Source organism: Phaenicophaeus curvirostris, chromosome 1 (genome assembly GCF_032191515.1).
Source record: "Phaenicophaeus curvirostris isolate KB17595 chromosome 1, BPBGC_Pcur_1.0, whole genome shotgun sequence".
Classification (NCBI taxonomy): domain Eukaryota; kingdom Metazoa; phylum Chordata; class Aves; order Cuculiformes; family Cuculidae; genus Phaenicophaeus; species Phaenicophaeus curvirostris.
This window is the reverse complement of record NC_091392.1, coordinates 127,633,580-127,656,386: the sequence shown is the minus strand read 5'-3', so window position 1 is coordinate 127,656,386 and position 22,807 is coordinate 127,633,580.

Below are 22,807 nucleotides of genomic sequence, written 5' to 3'. Positions count from 1 at the left end.
TAGCTGCAGACATTAAACAAAGTTAATATTAATCAAGATATTAGAGGATCAGTGAAGAAGTGTCATCCTACCCTATGGTCTAGCAAGACTGATGTTCCTTGCACTTCCTGGACTCCAAAGATAATTCATATGGTCATGACTGTTAGTATTAAATGCATAAGAGATATAACTTGGCATAAGTTGTGCCCATGATCTGTAAAGGGGTAGAGCCTGGACTGTTACTCACATTTGGGTGCTGGTGGATTGGGTGTCCCAGCACATGCCTGCTTGCTGCACCTGCCTGGAAGCTAGTCTTGATCTCCAGCCATCATAGAGATGGCATAAAATGCCAAAGGAAGTGACTTGACACAAGCTACATCTGCTGGTCAAGCAGGACTGAAGGGACCCAACACTGGTATTTGGGTTAGTATGGGGTGCAGAGTGCTTGTACTGCTTGGGATGTAGCAGTACAGTCAAGCAGCACAACCCTCTTCATTCATCTGGCTCCAGGATGCCACCTCCATCCCACATACAGCAGCCCCAAAGAGTTTCCCTTCGGGAAGCCAAGGTTTCACAGATAAACTTTCATAACCTGAAAGTTACCTGACAATAAAATGTCTCAGAAACTTAAACTCTTCTTTATCCTCTCAGTATCCTCACATTTTGAATGTAAAATATAAAAGTAGGTTTTTTTAATTCCAGCTCTGTGCATGTCAATTTTCCCAGTTTGTTTAAAAAGGACATAGGGAATAACACAGTAAACAACAGAAGTATGTCAGCAGATTCAGGATCATGGAGCAGTATTTGCTGGAGCAGTTTAGCCTAGAATTGAAGCCAAGCAGCATAAATACTTTTTGTACTTCATAATCTTGGAGAAACAGCCCTGTATAATAATTAGGCGTGTGTACTCAGGCCTCTATTTATGATTAACATTTCAATCTGCTGAAAATCTATTGTAAGCTGAGTTTTCTTGTAAGTTTTATACATAGGAGAAGAGGTAATTCCTTTCTGTTTTGAATTCATTCAGACAACACCAGTCTCAGCAACCACAGAGCATTATCAAAGCAGAAGATCGGTGTTTGCAGACGTCAGACTTGGGGCTCTCACGAGTATCATCTCCTTATCTCTGAAGCAGTCAGCATGGCACCGTAGTGTCCTGTGCCTTGATAGGGTGAACTGGAAGCTGCTTGGACTAAAAGATCTTTTATAATATCTGTCACCTATAGTATCTATGTATTGTGTAATCTCTATGAAAAACCAAAGTACTGGTAAAGATTGTTTAATGACACATAGTTAGTAAGAGTACTTGCAACTGAAATGTAATTAGTAGCATACAGGATCAGACTTATGAATGTTGTAACAACACAGAAGTGCTTTGAAAAGTTGAGATAACCCCCTCAACTCAAGATAAGCCATGAATACGTCATATATATCTGGACAGGTCTTTAGGATCTGATCATAAAATGCATGAGTAATTTCCCATCTGAATTAGGGAAGTGGTAGAAGGAGCCAGTAGCTCAAAGAAGATCAATATCAAAAGCAGCATTGTGTGTTAAAGGCAACAATTTCCAGGTAAAGCCTGAATACCCCATTGGCACTGAGGAAAGAATACTGAAAGGGCTGTATTGATAAGGCTAGGAGACATCAGCATTGAGTTGTTGCTGGAGTTGATCCTGCACTTTTACTGACCAAGGCCTGATTCTGGATGAAAGACATGAGAACATTCTTGAAGCAATCTGTTGGCAAGCAAACTGAGTCAGACTAGAACCAGGCTTCATTTCTCCACTCTGCCTCCAGGAACCTCATCTCCAGTTTAGCAATGAAGACATCAACCTTTGTCTCTTCCAGAATAGCCAATTCCATTGTCACCTGTAAAGAGGTGAGTCCAGAATACAGTTAGTAGGTTTGGTTTGTACTCTTTCTGGAAGCAATAAAACCACACCAGCCAGCATGCACTTGCACCCAGAAATGTCTTTAATGGAGATGCCAAAACATTAGCACTGATCGGCTGGGAAAAATTTTCTAAGCAGCAAAGTGTGTATATTAGAAAGACACTCTGCAGCATAATGTAGATCTTAACCCACCACAGTGGCATCTCTGTTGGTTAGCAGAAATAATTACTTTTCTCTGAGCATTCTATATGGTTCTCTGGTAGTCAATCATAGCCTGAATGCTGTGGGGATCCTACTCTGAATGTCACTGTTAAGAGTTTGAGACACACTTGCCTGGCTGAAAGACCTTGCTGGTACAATAGATAATAACTGTTGAACAAAGGTGCTGGATCCCTCAGGAAACTCCAGCTTTGTACCTGCAACAGTGCCATCCCACTACTAGTCAGGAGACAGGCCCCTTTGTGCACAGGAGCTCACTGTCTCAGGCTAGTCAGAAGATCTGGGCTCTAACTCTTCACTCTCCCTATGTACTTTAAACATCTCCTTGCCTTGAAGAGCACTGGCAGCGTGAACTTCTAACTTGTACCTGAAACACTCAGGAGTCACAAGGTAGATGTAGACACGCTTCACAGAAAGCTTAGACTTATGTCAGTATTGTACTTAAGACGGTCCTCAAAGATTTACAGAAAGCATAAGCTTATTCACCCTTCGTGGGGCAGCTGAATAGTCTTTCCCCATCTCGCATAGTGATGTACTAGCGTAGTTTCTTTTCCTGCTAGTATAGATTTCCACAGAAACAGATTGTGTATGATTGCATGACCTTTCCCTCACTGTTCAAATGTCATTCCCTGAAATGTGTAGGTTTAGATTTGTTGGTGACATTTTTGCAAAGTAATTAGCTTATTATTACTTTTAACTGTTGGTGTTTTACTGGTAAATAACAGGATAATTTTTTAGCATAATTCTGATAATTTATTTGTAAAAATATAATGCAGTTTGGCTCTTTACTGGCATCTGACTGTTTTTCTAAGAACAGTAACAGCCACAATCAATAGCTTAAAGATGAAAATGCAGCCTGCCTTTTGGGTTGTATTCTGTGAGTGATGTTATAATTTCATTCCTTTAAACCCCTCTGAATGCTTAATGGATTTGCTCAGTGGAGATAGCTCGCTGCTGTAGTTTTTCCCATAGGTGAACTTCATTAGCCCTTCCTAAAATAGAGAAATGAATTAAATAAAGCCAATTAATGTTTAGCAGAGCTCAGGCAGTCCAGCTGCAGTAATTTATCAAAGCAAAGCTCTTCATGTTCCCTCCAGACTTACCTTTCATGAATGCTTCAGCCTAGCTAAGGACGTATCCTTACTAGGGAAAGGTGATGGTCATGAGTATGAATGAATGTGTCCTGAAATTCTCAGGGATTCCTGGCCTGTTGGTGCCCATGGCAAAATTTTAATGAGAGAGGTTTCAATTCTTTCTACAGAGGAAGATATTGTAGTTGTAGTGGATACCAGCTGCCCAGGGGTTAACATGAGGGAGTTCTTTCCTGCTCTTTAGATTACAGCACAGATTAGCTGAATGTGTCAAAATGCTTCAGTTTTACCCTAGTATAGAAATGGTCTTAGCTCGAAACCCTCAGTGTTAATTTCCTTTTATGCAAGTTAAGGCATGCTTGGCCTGGACCGCAGACAAGCTGCTGCAATTCAGTTACGCTAAAGCTAAGAAGCAATAAAACGCCGAGCCTTTCATAAGCCAGGAGACCACACACGCTCTTCCTCCTCAGTAGAACAAACCCAGTAGGAAAGTGGCATTTTTACTAGTCTCCAGCAAATCCTCCTGGGCACAGGGCAGGCAAGGACAGCCTGTAGAGCCATCCGCCTGGGGCCAGTGTGACCCTCTCCCTGAGCTCGGGGTAAGCGAACCCTGGCCCTGTGCTCTTGTCAGAGCTGGTCCCCTGCCAGCACCCCAGGGGGACAGGACACTTTGCTTCTTATTGTTCTTATTCCTGCTGCCCTCCCACTCTGCTTCTCTTCTGTGCGCTTTTGTAGCCCTGGCTGAGTGCCCCTGCGTGAGCAGGCCTGCATTCAAGCTTGGCAAATCTGGCAAGTGACAGGAATCGAGCTTCCCGTTGCTCGCTGCTGGCAGTCCTTCCTCGCCCCTCCATCACGACTGCTGGTGAAGCCAATAAATTGCAGCTGAGGACGGTGCTGGAGGCCACCATGCTCACTGCAAAATCATGGCAGTATCATGAAAAGTCCCCCCTTCCTTCCCCAAATCAGAATTTGATTAATTTGTTTAATTATGGTCTTGAAGAGAGCATAAAAGTTACACAGCAGCATTTGGGCTCTAATTATTACCTCCAGGTGCCTTATGCAATGACACAAAGTCACCTATGTAACAAGCTCTTCAGTAGGACAGGTGTTTTTTATAGTTCCATTATGATGACACAGCCTGGAAGAGGAAGAAAGTCACTGTTGCTTGTACTTACCCTTCCCATACCAATGCAGAAATACCTGTGCCACATTCTGACGTTCTGTGATGACAATTTTAAAGCTTTTTTCCCTTAATTCTCCTTATGAGGTTATTTCAGAAGAGTGACAAACGGACAACTGCTTATCTCAGAGCTCATCAGACCCACCACAGGTCTCTTCCAAGGCTCCTCTTCACCAGCAAAAGTCTTCCCCTAGGCTGCTTTTGCAGGTGGCACCATGCCAGCAATGGTGGTGATGACATTTGTCAGAAATGTACCTTAAAGTCATCAGTGTCCCATGGTGACATCCCTGCCTCTGGTAATCAAAAAGAAAATGACACTGTGTGCATCCTGTCTGGGAAGCAGAGGCACTGCATGGCCGGTGGCACCACACGTGAACGCACTGTGCTATGACCATTTTCTAGGCTTGAGGGAAACAGGGCAGTGGTCGTGGCTGCTGTGCTGCTCTCCTCTTCTCTGCTTGCCAAGACTGAGTGAACAAACCTGTGGAGAGGTTGCTGTCAGATAGTCCTCTTCATGAGTCCTTCCCAGAACGTTGTCTCTTCTTCATGGAACACTAGTGTCCCAGACACATTGTTTTTTAGATCAGAAAGAGTTTTGTTTAAACCCTTTGGTTGATACAGATGTGACCTACAAGTAAATTACATTGCAAACATATTACCCCATGCAAGACACTAAATGTGCATTTGCTTTTGAAAGGTGTCTGCAAGGATTTCTTTTTGTATCCTTTGATATCTGCAACCTCTTAAAAGTTTAATATTTTAGTTACTGATGAATTTTATTTTCTTCCAAGAGTTCTCTGATCAAGTGAGGAAAAAGACAGGCACTGCTTCTGGGTGGCAGTTTTATGTTCTTTTGTCGCATAAAGAAAAGCTGATGACGATTTACACCAGATTTGTGTCCATAATGCAGTATGAGTTAGAATCCTTATTCTCAAACCCCTTTAATTTTCAAACTATGTATGTAATCATGGGAGGCAGAATTCATTTTGCAATAATGAATTACTATCATCTCATATGTATGTATAAATGCCTGGATCAACTTAAGCACCTTTGTGAGAAATGGTCTGTCAGACAAAGTGTAGGAAATACAGTGCAAAACAACTGCCACCAAACCTTTTGTAGATGTAACAATGTATTTTAGGTGCTCAAGCATAGGAAAGCCTGTTATGATGAAAGCACTGATGAATGCAATGCTTTTTGGTCATGTGGATTAAAGTGCTTCCTGATGTGTAGCACTTGGCAAAACTTCCTGTATTTTTTCTTGAATAATTATTCAAGCGGATATTCTTGGCGCGTCATTCCTACTTAGAAAAATGCAAAGTAAGGTGTACCCTGCTTATTCCCTTGTTGGGACTAATGCTCTCATGCGAAAAAAATGCAGATGATGGTCACTTTTATGAGTCTATGACAAGATGTGAGAATCCTGCAGAAAAGTCCATTTGCACCCATGGGACCGTGCATCCTCCCTCCCTCCTCCAAAGTGTTTTAATGTTCCCTTTCCCTCCCAATCTCTATTGCTTATGGGGATGGGGGCAGAGCTTGCCTGTGAATACAGCCTATGTGCTGCTGATCCCATGTGGTCCACCCTCCCCCCCACCCCGCTGCCTCTAGAGTGAGCCAGGATGTAGGCTCCTCTAGTGTACCTTGCAGGGTACCCTCAGAACACCACTGTCAGGGCTGCACTTTGCTCCTATTGTGTTCCTGTTCTTCACTTACCCTTGCAGCTGCAAGCTTCTTCAGATGTGTTTAGCTTATACAGGCTTGTAAAAGCATAGTCAAGGACGTCTTGGAAGCTTGGCCAAGGACACTGAAGATCCCATCTATGCCCGCTGCCTCATCTTTCTGCAGCCTTTGTCTCAGCACAGAATGTACTTATTAATTTGCAAGAGGGTATGTTGTTTTCTTGTTCTTACGTAAGTCCCATTCCTCCTCCCGTCAAAGAAAGCAATTGTGTTCATGTCCAAAGCACTTGGACGTACCAGGTGCAATTAGTGCCTGCTGTTATGTCCTTTTCTATCAGAGAACTCAGAGCAAGGATAAGCTTGGCTAAGGGTGAAGCCTCTGGTCATTGTTGTGCTCCTCATGTATGAATGTTATTGCAGCATTTAAAGAACAATAACTTGCTGACATCGCTGCTAGCAATACCAAGGCATATTTTATTAATGTATGCACCAGGGTATCGACCAGCTCTATCTAACAGCTGCCAAGGATTACACTTGCGAATGCCAAAGAACGTCTCATTTGTTTGCCTGCCTGAGTACAGATGTTGGACCCATATTACCTCTCAGCACAAGGTCCCTCATCATCTTCCAAAACATAACCCAGTCATTTAATTCCCTCAGGCCACCCTCTGACTTTCAGCTGGCACATCCTAACCTGCTTTTTTCCAGTGGGTGTGATGCAGCCTTTGAATGAGAATTGTGCCCAAGCTGGTGTTGGGGATGGCAGGGAATGCACACCAGCACACGGTGCCTCTTTTACATGAAAAATGAAAATGCAAGGGTTGAGGAAGCCATGGGAGGGATTATTTGAGCCTGTTTCTAATGTCCCTTTGTCACAGGCTGGCCAAGCCATTCTCTGACAGCTCTCTAGGCTGAGTCCAAAGCCTGCATCCAAAATCAGACCACTTGGGACTGAGCAGCTCAGCTTGGCCCAAATGCCATAATACTGTCCTGGGAGAGGCCCTGCTCTGGGTTTCTTCTCTTCTCAGAGCTTTAGTTTAATCTCCAGGGACATGTAATGGTTGAAATAAAACCACTGAGCTTTGCTGGAGCTGGGGACGGGGGGAAGCAGTAGGGTCTGGAGCCCCTGTGCTTTGCTCCATGGGTCTGCCCAGCAGCACTGGCACACCAATTCCTTCCTCAATTTCTTTGCTAAAGCCAGGGATCTTCTGGGGTTTCTCCATGCCTGTGATCAGGCACAACACGTGCCTGTTCAGTGAGTCATTTTCACTTCCAGTGAGTAAGTCATCTAACGTGCGTGAGGGAAATTAGAATAGTAATAACAGTTTGTACTACCACTGGAAGATTTCAAAATGCTATCTAAGCAGTTTTCTTATCAGTGTTCCTGTGAGAGATGACAATCATCCAACTGATATTTCATGATTGTTTGTGTATTATATTTTTAAACTGCTCATTGCTTTTTATTGCACTTCCGAGACCCTTCCAACTCCTGCCTTCCCCCAGCCATAATCGATGATCATTTCCAGTTTGGAAAACAATACAGTGAATTGCACTGTAGTGAAATCAAACTAGAAGACCCATCTGTTTTTTGATGCAACCTGGCAGGTTTAAAAACATCAGCTGTTGCAATGACTGCAAAATAATCAGCTGTCAAAGAATCCAGAGGAGGAAAGTCCACTTGCTTAAGCTCTTGGGACTGCTCAGGTACACCTCTAACAGAAGATGAGAGACAGCTCAAGGAAATAGATGCTGCTGCAGTTTTACATTTTATTAATATTAATCTAGGGACTTCTTCAGTCGGTTTTCTTCTTGGCTCTCCAACTGTTCTCCTCAATGCCTTACGTGTGTTAAGAATATATGTAGGAGAGTCTAATTGAGAATTAATCACAAATAGAGTATTGATTGGATTGAGAGATATAATGGATCAAACTAAAGTTGCTTCGCTGAGCACTTGGGCTGTGTTTTGGTTCTGTAAATGCAAGAAAGGTGGCAGAAAGACTATTCTTTCCAGCCATGAAACTTCTTTTCTTGCTGTATATTGAGTCAGTAACCACTGAGGGTTGTTCTGTGTGAAGGATGCTTGCTTACTCAGCCCCTTTCCCTCTTTATTTTTTTTTAAATTTTATTTCTCTCTTTAATTTTCCTTGCTTGGATCTGCTATTAATTTTTATGAGTGTTACTCATACTGTAGAATACAGATAAAACAGCTTACCATTTTCTTGCTGCTTTTCAGGTATTGGAAACTTAGTGTGAGTGAGGAACCCAGATTTAGTGCAGGTCTGTTGGGATCAACACGATTGCCATTCCCTAACTCTTCCCCCACAACACTCTCCCCCAATCTCTGATCAATCACATTCACAACAATAAAGAAAAAAGAACAAATCAACTGTCTACAGTGAAGTGTTATTTAAATAATGACTCAGCCACATTAGAGGATGATTTATTTATTTAACCATTAAGAAATAAATTTTACAGGAAGCATAGAAATGCTCTGACATGGTTGAATTCTACTTCAGACACTGTAAATAGTTCCTTTCTTGAGAGGAAATAAAATAAAGATTGTACAGGTGTATATAAGTGTATATATATACATATTTGTATATATAAGAGATAAAAAATTATTTACTTGATTTATAAAGCTATTACAGTTATAAAAAAGTCCCTGCTGTTGGTGATGCACGCTATTTACATCATATTTCTACGAAAAGTGTAAGGTGTAGGTTTTGCTAAATGTAAACCATATTATCCTAGATGACAGGGAACAGTTCTTTTTCTTGATGGATCATCTACCCATAAATATCTATAAAATGGGCCTTGTCATTTTTATGGCTTTCATGTTTTTATAAAAAGCTGAAAATGTATATAGATAATGAGGAACTATGGACGTCTAATTGATCCATTAATTTTGTTTCCAGTAGTATTCATCGCATGATGTCAGACTTGTATAAAATGTAAGGGATGTTAAATACTGATTCAGGAATACATAGCAGAACTGGATGAATTAGCAGTGACTGATCCTGTTGGGTCATTATTTTTACTTGCATGTTAATGAAATTCTACTCCAAACATTTTTTTTTTCAGGGTCACTGAAAGAAGTCCTATTTAATAAGTTTTGAAAAATGTGTTCAGCACTATTTTTGGACAATGGTTTATAAGAATAAAAGAAGTGACTGTTAGAAACTAGGCTAATTTAAAATCTGAGTATTCTTTCTTACACAGCATTTTAAGCATATTTCTATGTACCATTTAGAATGCCCACATTCCTTCCCTGGAGTATAGCCCCTACCCTGGTTGTTACTTTTTATCTCATCTCTCCATGCTCTCCACAAGTTTATTTTTATTTTTTATTTCTACTCTTACTTGCTTGTCAGTCTGTCTGCATGGCTGTCTTTCATTGCATGAATTCTGCTAATCTGTGCAACAAGGTACCTGAAATTCAATGCCATTTTAAAGTGTAGTTTGATGAGACCTGTAGAATTGCTGTTGCTTACATAGTGAGTAACACAGGGAGAATAACGTCTGTCTGTTCTACTAATTTCAGGTTTTGCACTCTGAGACACCTTATCCCTTTTGCTAACACACATCAGACACTTCTGTTATTGGTGCCTTTTAGTGTTGGGAGTTACAGTCCCAAGATTTATTCTGGGTTTTGAGGACAGGGCTCAGTGGAACATCCTGAACTGCACTGTTGCTGCATCAATTTCAGCTATACTGCTATAGATAAGATCAAGTTGCATCTAATCTACTGTCTAGCTTGCTGTTTTGCAGGGGAGGAATTAGGAGGTGCAGAAAAAGTGATATAGCGTAATAGAAGTCCACATCAGATTGCTTTCAGCTAAAGTCCAGTTCATTACTAACAGCCCCCTTGGGCATTGCACTAGAGCTTGGATAGTTCAGCTCACTCCTTTCTGTCAATCCCATGCCCCTCACTACTGGGATCAGAGAGTTTTTCTTACATATTTCATGTTGGAGCAGAGGTCTGCACTTGTCCTTGCAGAAATACAGAAAGAACAGCAGAAGATTAATTTGATTCAAGTAACTAAGCCTCAGCAGTATAAATATACACTTGAGAAATACCCAGATAGATAGGAACTCCAGAAGAATAATTTAAAGCTATTCCCACTATTTGCCTTCTATCCTCTAACCTGAATTTGTCAGCTGTCAGCTGATCAGCCAGCTGGGTGTGTTGGCAATAAAACATCACTCCAACAGGGGATTTGTAGCAAATTGATAGTGTAGAAATCTTTTTATAGTAATGACAAGCTATATATATATTACTGGATTATCAAAGATGAAACACAATAAAACAAGACTGTCTAATATATCTTAGTTGGTTTCTTCACTGATTTCTTTCCTTTCTAAAATATCCCAGCTACCTGGAAACTACCTAAAACTTTCAAAATAGTATCACATAGAGTTCAGATTTGAAGTAACTGGAACACTTTCTCTTTTCCTTAAAACTATGGATGAAGATACTGATACTATTGTGTGACTCTGCCAAGTAATGAAACCAACTTTATGTAAGTTTTCTCTTATGGGAAAATCTCACCAGTTCTGGAAACAATAGTAAAGCATTCATTAACTTGCATGGAAACAGGACTTCCCCCTTATTTTTATTATTTGCTTTTTTTATGCGCAGGCTGTTGGAAATGTTGAGTTGGTTATATATAGTACTGAATGGTTTGTAGAAATAGACAGATACATACCTGTGCATAGACAGCAATCAGTGTTACAAAGAAATATACTGCCTGATTACATCAGAAGCTGTAAACTCAGTGGGTCCTCACTGTGCTAATAAATTCTTTAGAATAATCACTCCCTAATGCTGCAGATTACATACAGTGTACAAGATTTTAATGCAGCTTTTTGAACCTCCCTTTCCAGTGCTTGGCTTTTTTTTTTGGTACTGATTTTATTTCTCTGTTCTAGACTACATTCTCTTTTCGTCTGGAAGGAGAAAACTGTTTTTTCTGGCTTCACTTAAACCCTTGTCAGAGATATTTCCATTCCTAAAGAAAAAGCATTAACATCTACAGACCACAAAAATAAGTATTTATTCACACAGCAATTTTCCACAATGCTTCATTTTTAAGGCTAAGAATAGTATAATTTAATCTGTACAAAAGGCAGATTTCCCAGTCACTATATGTATAGATCATTGTTTCTAGCATTCTTGCTAGTAGCAAGAAATACATATGTTCAGGTGATGGAATGAGGTATGGATTGTTGTGTAAAGGAAAGCTGGTCTTGAGGACATATGAAAGGAACTTCAGGACAAAATGTCTCAATTAAAGGAAAATGGCACAAAACTATGAAGCTGACATGGTATGCAAGTGAAAATGTACATGATGTATGTGGTGAAAAGACCCAGTTGTTGTATTTCAGGTCTAAGACTCATAAATGTCTGGAAAATTTTGCCTCTGAAGGTGCAATGCATCTAGCTAAGTGATGAGCAGCACGTTTTATCAGATGGGTTTACTTGACTCCATCATCCTGGAGCACAGCTCAGGTTATGATGCTTTTGATTCCTGACTGCACCATGCTGTAAATAATAGGGTGAAAATAGTTCATGCATTTTTCATGATGCGAACTAGCAGCTGTAGTTACATGATATTCCCCACTTTCAAGGTTAGGGATCAGTGTCTTCATAAGCAATTCTGTATAGCCTATAGTTATATTAAACTATAATAATTCTTTTCCATAGTACACATCTTCAGCAAGGCTCAAGTACAAATCACTCATCTTCCTGTTTTGCTTCATGCAAATGGATTGTGCAGCCTCTTTACGGCCTGCCTGGTTGTTATTTAGGTCTTTTCTCTGTAAGTTTTAGTTCACAATGACATGTTCAATCACGACTCAAGGGCCTTGGGATGGTTGGAAATCGAATTGTTTTTTCCTCTCTGCTTCCAGTTGTGGGCAGCACCATTAGAAGAAACAGATAGATCCAGTCTATTAATACATGGCTCTGTAGCTGGTGTCAGTCAGTTTTGGGTTTTTTGATAATGAGATGGCCTACATGGCACCAGGCTTACTGGTGTCAGATGGGATTCACCTTTCTCAAAGGGGGGAAGAGGATCTTTGCTCCTGAGTTTGTGAGAATCATTGATGGAGCTCTAAACTAGACTTGATGGGGGAGAAATGATACTACCAGTCTTGCTTGTCACAATCTGTGGGATGACGTGTCAAGGTCAGAGGGATAGAGCGCTGGTGAGGGCTCTCAGCCTGTTGCTCAGAGGCATGCTGACTATGCTGCAGCACACCTGAAGTCTTACAGAGATGAGACAGGGGCTCCTGAGGTAACAGGAGAAAACAGGGAAACACCAATGAAATATTTCTAAGGAGTTAAGGAGTGTTCCTCTAAGAAGGTGACATGGCTGACAGCCCTGCTGAAGTGCCTCTACAGCAATGCGTGCAGCATGGGCAACAAACAGGAGGAGTCAAAAACCACTGTGTTACCAGAAAGCTATGACTTGGTTGCCATTACTGAGTGTTGGTGGGACGAATCCCACGATGCAGATCTTGATGGCTACAGGCCGTTCAGAAGGGACAGATGAGGAAGGAGGGGTGGAAGGGTTGCCCTCTACCTCAAGAAATGTCTAGAATGTTAAGAGGTTGAAAGCTTATGGGTGAGAATCAGAGACAGAAGCAACAAAGGGAACCTTGTTACTGGTGTCTACTAAAAGCCACCTGATCAAGGGCAGCCTATTGACAAAGCCCTCTTACTCCAGCTACAGGAGGCACTAGTGGTCACAGGTTCTCATCCTGGGGTGGGGGGACACACTTCAACCACCCCAACACCTGCTGGAAAAGCAGCATGGTAGGCAATTCAGAGGATTCCTGGAATGCATTGAGGATAACTTCTTAAACCACGTAATAGAAAGCCCTATGAGAGGGGATGCAATACTGGACAAGAGGATCACCAATGCAAATGAGCTGTTTGGTGATGTCAAGATTGGAAGCAGCCTGGGCTGAAGTGATCATACACTGGTGGAGTTCACAGTCCTGAGGGATATGGGTCAAGCAAAGTGTAAATTAAGGACATGATCTAGTTGAGGATGTCCCTGCTCCTCACAGGGGGGGTGGACTCTGACGTTTAAAGGTCCTTTTCAACCCAAACTATTCCATGATTCTATGACTCTATGGCTAGCAAAATATGATCTTTAGCTCAAGAAAAGTACATCAGCAGCAAATAATCAACAGAACTACTTTGCTACAGGCATAACAGATTTGAAATTACTTCATCTTTAACTTTGGAGGCGGATTGTTTACTGTTACACTGTCAATCTTTAAGATGATAGAAAAAGCATTTAACTCATTTTGTTTTTGCTTTTTATAAGATCTGTCTAAGCAAGGTTGTTCATAATCAAGTTTATTGTGGTTCTACTGCAGCTCCTTAATGTGATCATATTTCATGGAAATTGCATCTTCCTGAGCCTTTGCCTTAGAAAAACCTTTCTTCTCCAGTAGGTATTTAGACCATATGAATATACTTCATCTAAGTTACTCTAATGTTCACAGAAGCTTTCATCTATGTAGAACAGTCATTAAAATACCAAGGAACTGCACTGACTTTTGAAAAAGCTATTTTAAGGGTTTCTCTTTCTTAAAATGGAAGAATAATTGCAGTGCCTACTGTGTTTGCAGTTTGATGTATTGATGACTTGCATTTCTCTATTGAAGTGTGTCACTATACAGGCAAAACCATCCTGTTCTTTTCGGTCTTTTGAGAATTACAGCTACTGCTGTAGCTTGTTGTGAAATTAATTTTATGTATTTGCTTCCTATTAAAAGGCTGGATACCAAAGGCAGCAGGGGATATAATTAAGAAGCCTTTTAAAAAAATCATGCGTCTTATGAAGTTAAGCAAGCAATTTCAGAAATATGGTTTGTATAATAGAAAAATAATGAAGTGTTGCTTGTAGAGGTCTACACTGGCATCTGCTCTGAAATGCAATAGAGCATTTGCAAAGTTTAGAAAGACAAACAAACAGGAAGATCAGTAGAAGACCAAAACCCAATCACATCACCTGACGAAAGCTGGAGCATATTATGACGTGAAGAGGAGAGTGAAGGGATGTTTTACTCAACATGAAGGAGTGTAAAACTCACCCACACCCTTTCCTCAGAAAACAATAGCTCAAAATGTCTGAGTACTTAGCAGGTTAAGCCATGCAGGCAGTAGGAGGTATAGGGATTATGTAATTCATCAACTATCTCCCATTTTCATTAAAATGGGTTAGTACATCTTGTATATGAAGCCCATTACAGGACATACCTTCAACTTTATATGTAATTGCCTTGTCCTGCTGTGCTCAATAGTTACACCACAGTTTTTTCTGAGGGAGAAAGGTGGATTTCATAGACTTGGTTCCCCTTAAGGGAAGAGGTTGGCAGAGGTTTAATGCCTCCAAAGCATGGCTGTCAAAAGTGGCTGAAAATGGTGCTGAAGAGAATCAGATATGAAATGGAAACCATTCATGAAGAACTGGCTGCTCCTGGACACATTGAAAGGACCTATAACCTGCCCAGGGTGTTTTTTGTGAAAGAGGGAATAGTTAGTACATGGTAGGGAGTGCTGGTGAATTGTTACAGCCACTTGCTTGGCTTACACAGATCAGGAAAACACACAATATAGGGTTTGTGTTTTGCCAAGTTTCTGTTTTCTCCAGCCTTGTAATTTTCTGTTCTTTGCAAAGTTACCTTTAAATAGAATTAGAAGGTACCTTAAAGCCATATTGCCCCCTGCATTTATATTGTAGTATTGCTCTGAGCACCAAAATTGAATATAACAGGATCAGACTCATATTTTTGCTTTCCTTGTCTCCCTTGCTACTTTATAGATCTCAAATAAATGCAATTTGTTCATCTGTGACCCACTTCTATAGAGGAATTTGCCTAGGAATAAGATATGATAGCTTCTTAGCAATCACAGCTGGCTGTTTTTCAAATCTCGTGTAGCATTTCTTTACTATGGATAAAGATTTCCTTCCTGAGATTTTTTTTGCTGTGTTTTTTTCAAGTCCTTTGACAATATATCTGTATGGCTGTTATTGCATTATTTACCTCCTCCTAATTTTTAAGAGAATTGGCTGTGTACAGGAGTTATCCTCCCAATGTTATAACTAACTTTACAATTGTCTACTGGCCTTTATCTTTGGTATAGACATAAAATAATTTTTAAAGAAGGTATAGTCTTCAAAATTTAATTCATTGTTTTTATTATTCCTGCTTTTTCAGAAATGAACAGCGGATAAATTCACTGAAGCAGACCTGTGTGAGGCCATATTTATGGAATGTTGTCTTAGACTAGAACAATTTGTTATAGCTTTAGTCACAAAGTGCAATCTAAAAATAATTCTGCCTTGCCTCAAAGATGAGTGTGGATTGATTATTTGTCTCCTTCAGAGGTGATTTAAACTGCTAAAAAGTGGAATGAGTTCAAGAAAGGGAAATGCAATTAGATCAAATGAATTTATCTTTATGAGTTTCCAGCTTTTTTATAAGAATTATTAGCTTTGGATTTAAAATAAACCACTTATCACTTGCATATTTAAATAAGACTTTACGTTTGGCAAACAACTAATACTGAAGTTTTACTGAGGGGTAGAAATGAAAATGACATGACTGTGGGGTAACTTTAGTTATTCTTACTCAAGATGGCGTTTTAAGTGTTTAATGCAGATGTTCATTTTCTTTGGCATTAAAAATGAAACACATTTCATTCAGTTGCAACAGTTCACAGCCAATTATTGCCAATTTAATAAAACACCTTCAGAAGCTGAAGTTTAGATCCACATTTTATGCGAGGTGTGAACCTACAAGGAAATAAAAATAAATGAGCAGGCTGTTTCCTGAGCTGCTGGATTTTGTGGTAGGATAACATGTTTCTGGTAATACAGCAGGCTTTGGTGATGATGCTCAGGGAAAGTGAGGGATGTTTGTGGGGATTTGCTCTGTGGCTCACTTACTAACCAGTTTCTGAGATGCCTCAGCCGTGTTCCCCTCTGCCTGACCTCTGCACTCCTGCAGCATGCCTCTCCTGCACTATGTTCTTTCCAAGAAGGATGGCAGTTTATCCTTAACTCCTTTCCTGTCCACCCTTGGCAGAGCTTCTTAAATGACTGCAAGTTCTTTGCCCTTGCCTTTTCCCAATATGCCAGTAAGCGAAGGATGTCAGCATCACAGCTGGTGTTCAGTCAAGACCTGAAGAAATGAGATTGTAATTACCTGCGAGTTCTCCGGATTAAGTGCAATAGAAGCTAGCAGCAACATTAACTGGATTTTTGAAAACTTTTTTTTTAAATTAAGTACAAACCAGAGGAATACTACAATTTGCACAGTAGATTCTCTGTCATGGTTTGAATACTGAATGCATACACTACTTTAAAAATTAAATACAGTCTGTGATTTCAAGCTTTTTAATGCTATCCCGTGATTTAATTCTTTACTGTCTCTTAAATTCTCTTGAAGATAGTCCTAAAGAACACAGTTGATTAAGTTGCAAAGGTGGGCTGTGGGTTTTGGAAGCTGCCTAGAAAGGATCTAAAATGCCTCATATAGAGTTTTTTTGAAAATGAGCAAACCCCCAAATCAGTTAAAAGCTTGTTAATATCAATAACTCAGAGACAGTAAAAAACTTTCATATGAACTGTCATCATTCAGTATTTCCAAGATGAACTGGGCACCACAAAGCTGGCAATAGCGCTGTTTCAGACAGGCTGCAACTGCAGGCAGTACAGTATCACTTTAAAAGGTTCTGGGCTTTTGAAGATTTCTTCACAACCACTGAAATTGTAAGCATGACAGTACTGTACTTAGGGATTGTGAAATAATTCTGAAATATTCCTTTGTGAGGGATAAGAGGGTGGTAACAAGCCAGGGAATGCACACAGACTTGTGCTTTTGTCACCAACGTTAATTCATATTTGGGATAGACCCAGAGGCTATTCCTAAATAGGGAACCTGGAGTCACTGCCTTGCTTCTAGGTCAAGAAATGTACTTGGGCTGTCCCCAGAGGACGTATGAATTGCTGAAGTGCTCCCACCCTTTTCCTTCTTCCACAGAAAATGAGTCAGATGAAGCACATCTAGTTCCGCAGTTTGTACAGTCCAGCAGTTAGATGCATATCATGAATAAAACATTATCATCCTCATGGATGTCTATAATTCTTATCATTTCATCTAACTGCTGAGTTATACTCAGGAATTTAATAGTAATACATATCTGATTTATTGTCCCGACTGGAAGTCAATGGAAGATGACAAGAAGCAAAAATACTCGTTAGTACCAGCATGCAAAGACACACCAGTTGTGCTGCAAACCTAGCTTTCCCTTCTGAAGAACACCTGAGTTATTAAAGCGGAATATTTCTAAATGAGTTGTAGTATTATTCAGAGAGCAGAAGAATTTAAGTGGAGAAGAAAATCAGTGGTTACCTCAATTTTGTCTTGAATGGGAGGTTATCTTAATGGAAAATGGCAATGAGAGTTTTTAACTCAGCTGTTGTGGTTAGGGCTGTTTTGTGAGAAAGATTATACGCTACGATTTTGACTAAACTTTTTCTTTACAGATGAATGAGATTATTTTGTCATAAAATAATGATAAAACCAGAATTTACCAGGAACACCTACATCAAAACCATATTAGATATGCGTATTTTCTTCTAGAGTGAATAGGAAGGAACATATTTTTTTAAATTTCCCTGTTGTCTGTGATGGAGATTCTGAACTTCTGTATGTTTAGTGAGAGGCTTAAACAGATCAAGAGATCACACTGCACATCTGGCAAACTAAATCACTTGCTCACACCCCACACATGGACATGCTTTGATGAACCTTCTTTTTTGTATTAAATGCTAATTTCTTCACAAAGGACAATTTTTTTGAGGAGCCAATTTGCAAGCTGAGAGGTTCCTGTGGATTTTATATTTTTGATCTCAGTTTTGATTGCAGGTGGAATTTCCCGTGCATTTCTCCAGAAGGTGAATGTTTGCTTTCACTCTTTATTCCTGCTCATGATGTCACATTTTCTATGAAATAATTACTAAATGAAAAACAATCATGTTTCCAAGGAGAACAGCCAACAACATTTCATACTAAGTAAAACTTGTAAAAGAAAGGAGAAGAGTTTATCATTCTTTGTTTGTTTTATCCTGATAAGATTATTTGTGTTTCACGATGTGTTTTTCAGCAGAGTGAGGATGCAGGTGCCTGCTGTCTCAACAGCACAATGCCCTAGAGAGATGAGGTGGCATGAGGAGGATTGGACCCAGCACCATCTCCTGGTTCTCTTTGCTTTTCCTCTCATTGTCAAGCCCAGAATTTCAAATCCCAAGGCTGATGATGGTCCACTAGTTTTTCCTGCTGAGTGAACATAAGATGACCTAAAAAAGGGAATCTTTCAGCATAATGACATTATCTGTCAGGATAATCAAATACTGGGGAAGAGACCATTGCAGCTTTTGCCGTGTTTCAAGGTTTTGCCTCTTTTTCACTCCCACCCTCCTGATAACAATGATGCAAGATATTAAATTAAGTGGTAACAATGTATGAAGCTGTGGTTATCATCAAATATTTACACTGCTGGAGTGTTGTAAACACATAGTGAAATCCTAATTAACCATAGGTAGTCCACAATTATCCCATGGTAATTACCCTAATTGGAATAGGCTCATTATGGGAAATGGAGCAGAATTTGTTTCCTGTTTAGTGCTGAAAAAATAGAGCTGCAATTAACTAAAAGCAGCAGCCACTCCATCTGACATAAAAAAATTAAATTGTCCTCTTAGAGCCTGTCACTGTTCTCATAGTCCGAGCAGTTTTACAAACAGAACAAATAATCAGATCCAGTTTCCAAAGTCTGCATATCTTCATAACCTTGTCTCTGTGTCACCATTATTAATGAATCAGGTGATTAAGAAGTGTGATGCACGGAGGTCCATAAAAAAACCAAGAAGGGCTATCAAAAGCACTTGGCAATACTGAAATGCTCTGTGAAGCTATTATAGAGGAATTCTGGGAGCAGGGAGAAAGAGCACACACTTTCTTTTGTTTTGGGAATTATTCAACAGAGGTGATGAAGAGGCTTTTGCCTTGTTAAAGCCTGACAATATTTCTGGTGAGGCCTTTCCTCCTGATGCTGTTGGGAAATCTTGCACTGTAAGAACCTAGGCTATTTGCAAGGGAGTGATCCTACACCTGTGGAGCTGTCACAGGTTAATGGGACCCTTCCCACAGCCCACGGTGCTTGGCAGTCACCCCAAACACTTGCTCCCAGGCCCCTACTAGCAAAAGGGTGTGTCCTTGTCTGCAGGACACTGTGAGTGTATCTGCATGAAGCCATGGGCTGTTCATAGGGGGGTGAAAATCCCGGCTCCTTTCCCAAACACTGCCAAATGCTGGAAAAAGTCAGGCATGTTTGTGTCAGGCTAGTTAAAAATTGTGCCTCTCCTCCTCTCCGAAGCAGGAACAGCTTTACCTGTGGCTGCTAGTGGTGGAAGAGATTCTGGAATTGCAGCCTGAGGATTGAGACAGCATGCCAACATGGTGAGGAATCTCCTATTTCTAATTTTATGTTCCTATCTACTCATAAATGCCATGAAAAAATAAATTAAAAAACACATGTAGAGTGATACAAAGTCCTGTCATAAAAATGTATCTCCCGAGTCATAAATTAGTGATTTGTTTTCTCCATCTGGTTTTCCTGATACAAACAGGAACAGTTTGCTTTTGCTGAGTGGAAATGTCTCTGCTGAAATGATCTTGTGGAAATGGGAAGATGGAAGAAGAAAACATTTAAGTAGCCTGTAGCAATCTGCATATTGTTACAAACAGAAGGAAAGTGCAAAATAAGATATATGACTTGGAAGACAAATATATCTCATGTTATTGATTGCTTCCTACCATACAACGTGTCCTCTGCTGGTAGGTATGTTGCTGTTTCCCACAGCTCATGAAAACCCACTGTTTCTTGACTTTCCTCCTAAATGTGTGACCTGCTTTCATTTCTGTCACATCTGTGACTTTCAACGTTTTTGGTTACTCGGGCTGTACTTCCCAGAGCTGCTTTTATTTTTTCCAGTAATTACAGTAAATGCTACCTCCAAAGGGGAAACCAGTGTTGCCAATTGGGAATGAGGCTAACTGTGAAAGCGGGAACAAGAAGAAGCTGGAAATATTCCTAAGCAGTATTTCTACACCACTTTCAAAAGGGAATACATCCTTATAGCTTTGGAGACAGTGAGCAAGGTGGCTTTTGGTCAGAGTGAATAAGGTAAGTCCTGTAAATGTAGATAAATGACTTTTTTTTTTTTCAATTATAGAAATGAAATGTATCATCTCGATCACTGTTCTCTTTTTTTCAAGTATCTTGAAGTTGGATACTGGCAAAAAAATGTGGCTATATGATAGCTATTTGCCTGTGGTTATGCTTGGGAAAAGAAGGTAAGGCTACTGCACAGGGAAGTTGTTGATGAGGTTTCCCACATGTTCTAGTGGCTTTCAGAGGACATCAGCACTAGCTTTAGGGAAAATACATTGGTCTAATCAGGAGAATTAACCTTGAGTTTTACCATGATTATTACTCCTCCTCCAGCCCCTAACTAAAGTATCTTGGGATTTTAGTTTTTGGGGATTTGGTAAGGGGAGTCATACTGGGGAAAAGGATGAGATTATAGCAAATGATGTTTGTCTTGTTAGGCTCGCAGAAGAAAGAGAAAGGGCGAGAAAGAACAAATCTCTGTGCAAAGACTAGTCATGGAGTGCACTGAAAAATGATGGCTGTCTTTCCCAGAAATATTATAAGAATTATATTAAAAATAAGTCTGCACATGCATGTCAAATTTAGCATTTCTTTCTTTTCCCTTAGCTCATCCACCTGCTTCTAACTCTTGTATTGCCCATTGTCTAAAGCAGCTTCATTTCAACAATCTTTTCCCTGTCAAAGTATTTTCCATCCAAGCATCTTCCAGCAGATCTCAGCCCAATGTAATTGGCATGCTACACCCTGATCAAGGTTCCCCAGGGGCTGGGGAATCCTGGCCAGGTAGCTTTGTTGCCAAGGAGATCTGCAAAGTGATCAGTCAAATCAATCCCCTCCTGTTTTGTTGCCCAAGATGTTTATGTTTTTATGAAGGAGGCAGTTCACTTAGTGAGTCTCTATTTTTAGGTTTGTGCTAGTGACCCTTGGGAGCTTACATTGAAGATGGAGATGAAAGGATGTCTGTCAAGGTGAAGGTGTGTATAGTCAAAATAGATTTGGCTTCCTGGCCAGTACTCCTACAGGGGCTCCAGATACACAGTATGAATGGAGTGGTTTGTCACAAGAGCCTAAATGCATTCACTTGATGCTTTTTCTGTTTGTTTATTTTTAAAATACCCAAAGTCTTTTAGCTTGGACAGGCATTAGTTGCATTTTATGAGCTTGCCCCTCTTCAACATTGAATAAAGTATACAGAGGAATATAATGGCAAATAGGGAAAGCAAAACATAATGTCTAGAAAACTGCTGAAAAACCCCTGTAAACCAGAAAGAGTTTTAGTGAAAATATCTTGACGAACATAGCCTCCTTTGGGATTACGCAACAAAGGTCAGTGCCATCCAGAATTTTTGACACTAGTTCTCTACAAGCTAATTTTAATTTTAGAAGGGACCTGGCCATCACAGCATGACCCTGTCTTGGTTCACTACTCTTCTTAAGCAGCAGGAGGTTATATTTGCATCAACAGTCTCCTTGCTCGCTTGGCAATACCCTTCCCCAATATCCAGTGAGAAGGGCTAATCTGGGCATCTTTATGTGATACTGCATTGTGCTATATAAATTTAACCTTTAATATTTTCTGTGTCTTTTGAGGCAAATGTAACTGCTCAACAATTGCCAAGGTGGCATTTAGGTTTTGCTTTTTAGTTTGAAATATAAATACATGTTTCAGTTCTCTAGTCTAGAAAAAAAATACATTTTTAATGATCTCAGACACATTGTTAAATCATTTTAGATGTTACCACTGTATTCCCTTTTTTCCTTAAGTTATTAATTTGTTCCAGCACTCCTTCTGGCAAGAAACTCACTTGCATAAGCTGTTGGATCAGCTTTTCAGTGATTTTTTGCTTCAGCAAAAAGAAAGAGCTGAGTAAAAGAGTTTTTAGTTTAGAAATATTTCTCCTCCTCCAGGATTTTGGGTGTCCATTAACTCTAGCAGCAATAGAGACGCTTAGCACTTTGCATCATTGACTTGCTAAACCAGAGATGTTCCCGTAAACTTGTCCAGCTTCCAAGGAGCTGTGCTGCTGCAGTGTCATTCCCACTTGTCCTCTGTTTCTCACACTATACTCTTCTGACTTTTTTCTTTAAGTTAAGGCATGATTTTCTTGGAACGAGTTGCAAAACCTACTCCTCCCCGTGCCACAAATGTCCTACAAAATGTAATACAGCTAATTTCTCAGAAGTGTGCTTTTTCTTTTTAGTGAGCAAATAAAGTACTGTTAATCACTAGTGGGTGTTAAGGTAAATGAAAGCCAACCTGATGAGTGAGTGATGCCTGGCAGGTGAATTAATTGATTCTTTCAGTTGTTTGTTGTTAGTTGACATTGCTTGCAGCAATTCCTTCCTTGCTTTGCTTGCATAGAGTGCTAGGGAAATTTGTAACCAGCAAGGAAAATATTTATTAAAATTATAACAGCACAATAGCTTAAGACATTTTCACCTTCTAGGGATTAATTCTAGAGCCGTATATTACAATAGAAAATGCAGTCGTCTCCAACACGTAC